This window comes from Rhagoletis pomonella, unplaced genomic scaffold, assembly GCF_013731165.1.
Source record: "Rhagoletis pomonella isolate Grant_MI unplaced genomic scaffold, Rhpom_1.0 Rhpom_scaffold_00006, whole genome shotgun sequence".
Taxonomy (NCBI): Eukaryota; Metazoa; Arthropoda; class Insecta; order Diptera; family Tephritidae; genus Rhagoletis; species Rhagoletis pomonella.
This window is the reverse complement of record NW_023458560.1, coordinates 13,126,325-13,132,898: the sequence shown is the minus strand read 5'-3', so window position 1 is coordinate 13,132,898 and position 6,574 is coordinate 13,126,325.

Sequence of the window (6,574 nt, the reverse complement as noted above, 5' to 3'; positions counted from 1 at the left end):
TTCAGTAGTGTTCATAGAAACAAACGACCGAACAAAAGGATTAGCACGATTTAATTCTATAGATATTTCCCTCATTAAACCTCCATCGCATGATACATTTGCTGATTCTGTCGATCTAAAAGTATTTGCGGTATCTATGTCATAAAAATATAGCTGGGCATAACGTGGACTCGATCTAATACCTTGTGGTAGCGTCAAAGGTTTAGCTCTATGATAAAAAACATTGTGAATTTTAAAATTATATACACCTTGCATTACATTATGTGAAATTTCCCCTTCAGAACTAACCATAGCAAAAGATGCATTGAAACTACGTATATTCTCTAAGTAATTTCTTGATTTACGTTTTATTTCTGGGTCATTAGATCGAATTCCCTCAAAAAGGTGATTGAAAAAATGATTTTGAGATAATGGTGGTAAAACTGCTTTACCCTTGTGACAGCACAACGAAAAAGAGTGCCTATCCCCTGAAGTGATTTCACTTTTAAAATGCTTTGCATTACAATGTATACAACGTAGATCCATAGGACCACAATCAAAACTAATAAAATGAATTGGTATATCATTTAAAGCACACTTAAAAGTATCAACCAAAGCTATATATGTATTACTAACACTAAGACGGCATCTCTCTCTATCTCTGCCACTATCATTTCTGATTTTTAGCATATGGGTGTTTCCACCGGAAGGTCCACCACGACAAAAAAAATAAAAGTCTTATATCTAACGTATTTACGCGCCGATTTGTCTGCTTTTTAAAATATATACTGGCTATGTAAGTAGAATCATGTTTGCGTAAAATGGTCTTCCTAGGTGGGGCCAAGGTTGAGATATTTCGAAAAACCGTATTTATGGTCCGATTTGGTTCGAATTTGGCGTATGTAGTTGAAACATAATAAGTCATAGATTTCCAACAAATTCACCCTGAATTGGCGCTGAAGTCAAAATATAAAGTATATTCTACATAAAATACATGTTTAATTTGCGTTAAAAGTTCATTTAAAAGCAATATTAACAAAAATATAACGATGGAAATTTCACACTTGGGGTTGTAAAAAAAAAGTTGCATTAATTCAAAAAACTCTAAAAACAACTAGAATTGCTTTTAATCATATTAAAATAAGTTTCATGAAAATAGCCATCCACAATTCGCAGTGTTTTGTCATTTTGTAAGAAAAGAAAAAATCGACTTCCATTTTATGTCACGTAACGACACTCCCTTTAAATGCTTATATTTCAGGACCAAGCAGTTCGATTGTTTTCATTTTATTACAACGCTTTTATCAACTTGCAATGTTGTGTGTCCAGAAACTTTCAATGTTGTGGATCCAGAAACTTTCAATGTTGTGTGTCCGACACCATAAAACCTTTGCTTGGAAAAGTTCCTATAAAAAAGCATAGTGCATAGGGCGACATCTGTAGTGAATAGGGCGAGCTATATGACATCTAGATGTCGCCCTATGTACTACGTTTGCTACAGCGGAAATAGACGACACGCCATTTCTTTAAATAAAATTAATTGGTGCTCGTTTGTATGTACATACATATGTAAATGCATGTGTGTGCACCTTTCTATTAATATCGTTGAATTATTTTAATATCTATTGCAAAATTTTATTCAGACAGGACTAAAAAGTAGAAAATAAATAATATAAAAAAAACTTTTTAATATACAATGCTTTTATAAATGGACTAAAAAGTAGAAAATAATATTTCTCAGTCTCATAGAATTTGTTTTGATAACTTTTGATTTTGAAATTTTAGCAAAAGTCATTATAAACAATCTATGAAATTGAAAACGAAAAGCGTGGGGCGCATGTAATACACTTGAATTGATATGAAAAGTAATATATGTATGTATGTATGTGGGTATATGAATAACGACCGCTTAAAATCGATTTCAAAGTTCTACTTTCGCTGTAGAAATTTTAGGTCTACGTTATGTAATTTCATAGATTGTTTATAATGACTTTTGCTAAACTTTCAAAATCAAAAGTTATCAAAAGAAATTCTATGGGACTGAGAAATATTATTTTCTAATTTTTAGTCCATTTATAAAAGCGTTGTATATTAAAAAGTTTTTTTTTATATTATTTATTTCAATTAAATATAGAGCTATTTATGTGCTATACAATGGCCCAAACGAAACAAATGGTATTCCTTGTTTGTATCACATTGAAACGTACGACTGTCACGTATGCGACGTATGGAAATACCCATATGTCTTCGATGCATTTTGATGTACGGCTATAAAACAAAAAACATAAATATTACTGCTTGCAACTGCTAAGAGATGCGATAAAACAAACAAATTCACTTTTCGAAAGAAATAAGTTTGAGCGCTAAATATGACAAATGTCATTTCTATTAACCGTTATCCTTAAAAATATTGCAAATGAAACATTTCAGGCGAGAAAGCCTCTCATTCTCAACCTTGACCTTATTGTTAATCATAATCCCAATATTAATCTTAATCTTAATATCAACCCTAATCTTAATATCAATCTATTTTTTTTTATGGTCTTATAACAATTATATTCAACAATTTTATTGAGCTTGAAGCCGTTTTTTCCACAAAATTTTTTATTAAAACCGGCCTCAAGCTCAATAAAATTGTTGAACTTAATTTTAATCTAAATCGAAGTTTTAATCTAAATCTTAAACTTAATCTTTATATTATATATAATCTTGAACTTAAATTTAATTTTAATCTTAATCTTAATCTAAATGTAAAGCTAAATAAATCTTAGTTTAAATCTTAAGCTTAGTTTTAATCTTCATCTTGGTCTTAGTCTTAATATAGGTCTTAATCGTAATCTTAATCTTAATCTTAATTTGAATCTTAGTCGTTATCTTAATTTTAATCTTGCTCTTAATCTTAATTTTATCTAAATCTAAATAACAATATTAATCTAAATCTTAATCGTAGTCTTAATCTTAATCTAAATCTAAATCTTAAAATAAATATTTTACTTAACAATTATACTTATCTTAATCTTAACATTAATCTTAATCTAATACCAAATATTTATCTTAATCTGGTGCTTAATCTTAATCTTAATCTTAATATTAATCTAAATCTTAACGAATCTAAACCTTAATCTTAGACATAATCATAATTATAGTCATAACCATAATCTTAATCATAATCATAGTCATAATCTTAATCTTAATTCGAATCTTAATTTTAATCTAAATCTCCATATGACTCTTAATTTTAATCTTAATCTTAACCTTAGTTTAATCTTTTCCTTTATCTTAATCTAAATCCAAATCTAAATCTTATTCTCAATCTACATCTTAATCCTAATCTAAATCTAAATCTAAATCTCAAACTTAATCTTTAAGTTAACACTAATCCTAATCTTAATCCTAACTTTAATCTTATTTTCAATCTTGGGCTTAATTTTAATCTAAATCTAAACGAATCTAAACACTACTGTTAAACATAACCATATGACTTTGATATAATCAGAATCTGAAACCTAATCATAATCATAATCTCAGTCTTAATTTGAATCTCTTTTCAATCTTAATCTTAATCTTAATTTTAATATTATTCTCAATTTATATTTTAATTTTGATCTTAATCCTAATCTTACTCTTATACTAAGTTCACATATAAGTAGATTATCCTCATTTTCGAGCTTAACTTCCTAATCTGTAATTAGAAAAAGAGATTAGCCATATAAAATTCCTCCCTTGTTAATCTGTAATTATAAAATAATCTCAGATTTAACCGATAACTTTTCGGTGTCCATTCTAGTTTTATCAATTGTTTTTGCGAAGAGGAGAAATGGCAAATGTAAAAGTAAACAGAAATGGACGCTAGCAAGGAAAAGAGGGTTTTAAAGGTATTTTTTAATAAAATGTTAAGCTAAAATATATTTATATTGCTTAATATAGCAGAAAAACGTGATCACGGTGGCACAGAGAAGAAACATAACTTTTCCTTGAGATGTGAAAATAACAAGCACAACAAATTTGACGGATAATAATCTGAGATTTGCCTGTGTAAACGGGGTGATTAAAAAACGAGCTTTGATTGAGATAATATAGATATGTGAACATAGTTTAAGGGCCGTTTTCTCATCTTTGCTTTAGATTACCGGCCACTATCGTCTCGATATACGAGTTTTCGTTTTCTCATCAGCGCATTAATTTCTCGAATCGATAAATTGTTGCTTACCCGTTGCAACCTTTAACATTTGTACCTAACTTTAAATTTTGGTTTGGTTTTGGTTCATGAGTTAGATATATTAGATATTTCAACCAAGGTTTTGGTTTTTGCTAACAGTTGCTCTTGCTCTATATTTGCTTATGTTGCATTGCCAACCTTTGGAATTTCATGACGAATGTAGTGAAGTTTCACTCCAGGAAGTGTAGTGAAGTTTCACTCTATGGAATAACAAATTTATTTTTACCCGTAAGATAAGAAAACGAAAACACTTTAAAGTGAGGAACAATTTATCTGCCCTGTTAGTAAAGGCAACTTTACTGCTTACATTAGAAAACGGCCCTTAATCTTAAACTTGCTCTTTATCTTAATCTAATATAAGTCTAAGGGCCGTTTTCTAATGTAAGCAGTAAAGTTGCCTTTACTAACAGGGCAGATAAATTGTTCTTCACTTTAAAGTGTTTTCGTTTTCTTAACTTGCCGGTAAAAATTAATTTGTTTTTCCGTATAGTGAAACTTCACTACATTTCCGGGAGTGAAACTTCACTACATTCGTCATAAAATTTCAAAGGTTGGCAATGCAACATAAGCAAAAATAGAGCAAGAGCAACTTTTAGCAAAAACCAAAACCTTGGTTGAAATATCTAATATATCTAACTCATGAACCAAAACCAAACCAAAATTTAAAGTTGGGTACAAATTTTAAAGGTCGCATCGGGTGAGCAACAGTTTATCGATTCGAGAAATTAATGCGCTGATGAGAAAACGAAAAGTCGTATATCGAGACGATAAAGTGGCCGGTAAACTAAAGGTTAGATGAGAAAACGGCCCTAAATCTAGATTTAAATCTTAATCTTAATCATAATCATAATCTTAACCATTATTTCAATCTTAATTTTAATCTTAATCTTAATTTTAGACGTAATTTTAAAGTTAATCTTAATCCTTATCTAAATCTAAATGTCTAAAGGCCGTTTTCTCATCTAATCTTTAGATTACCGGCCACTTTATCGTCTCGATATAGGAGTTTCCGTTTTCTCATCAGTGCATTAATTTCTCGAATCGATAAATTGTTGCTCATCCGATGCAACCTTTAAAAATTTGTACCCAACTTTAAATTTTGGTTCGGTTTTGGTTCATGAGTTAGATATATTAGATATTTCAACCAAGGTTTTGGTTTTTGCTAGCAGTTGCTCTTGCTCTATATTTGCTTATGTTGCATTGCCAACCTTTGAAATTTTATGACGTATGTAGTGAAGTTTCACACTCGGAAATGGAGTGAAGTTTCACTCTACGGAATAACGAATTTATTTTTACCGGTAAGATAAGAAAACTCTTTAAAGTGAGGAACAATTTATCTTCCCTGTTAGTAAAGACAACTTTACTGCTTACATTAGAAAACGGCCCTAAGGGCCGTTTTTGCGTACCTAACTCAATATTTGTATTTTTTGGATTATGACAATATTGAAGTAAATGAACGATATGTATATACATTAGGGTGCATCACCCTCAGTACAAAAAAACATGGGTACTGTTTTTACACCGCAATGATAAAATTTGTCAAATTTTAAGACTTCCGCCAAAATATTTCGGAAAAATCTTAAGATTTGCATATGCTGGACTGATTTGAAAATGCCTGCAAAATTCGAGTGTTTTATAAATAAAATAAGGTTTTTATTAATATTCTTTACAAAAAATTAGCTAAGATCATACAAGAAAAGTTTAAACATTTTATCAATGGAATCAAAATAATGAGATTTTTACAGGCATTTTCAAATGGGTCCAGTACATGCAAATCTTATTATTTTTTCGAAGTTTTTTGACGGAAGTCTTAAAATACAATACATTTTATAATGGCGGTGGAAAACCCGCTATTTTTTGGTGACGCACTCCAATATACATACATACATGCATAAAGTATACATATGGATATATGGAGCGTCCATACCAAAATGGACGGATTTCACACTTCATGTGTTTGATTTGTTTCAAATATTTAGGGTTGATGGATAAGCATAGATAATAAATAATAATGAAATTTGAGCTTGAGTAATACATTTGTAAAACCTTTACAGCGCAAAAACAGAAGCAAAAAGATTTAATAATTTTCTATATATCTCGAGAACGGGGAGAGGAAACAATTTTAAATAATCACACATACGCACGTCAAAATTCTCTATGAAATGAAATATAAAAAAAAAAATTCTTGAAAAATTTTTCACATCCAAATTTTTTGATAAAAAAATTAGTTTTTGGAAATATGGCATATTTCAAAAAAAAAAAATTCAAAAAAATCACAATTATAGCTCTGAGTATTGCGCAATATTTAAGTATAGTACTATGGGTGCAATCTAACGGGTGATTTTTTAAGAGCTTGATAACTTTTTTTTTAAAAAA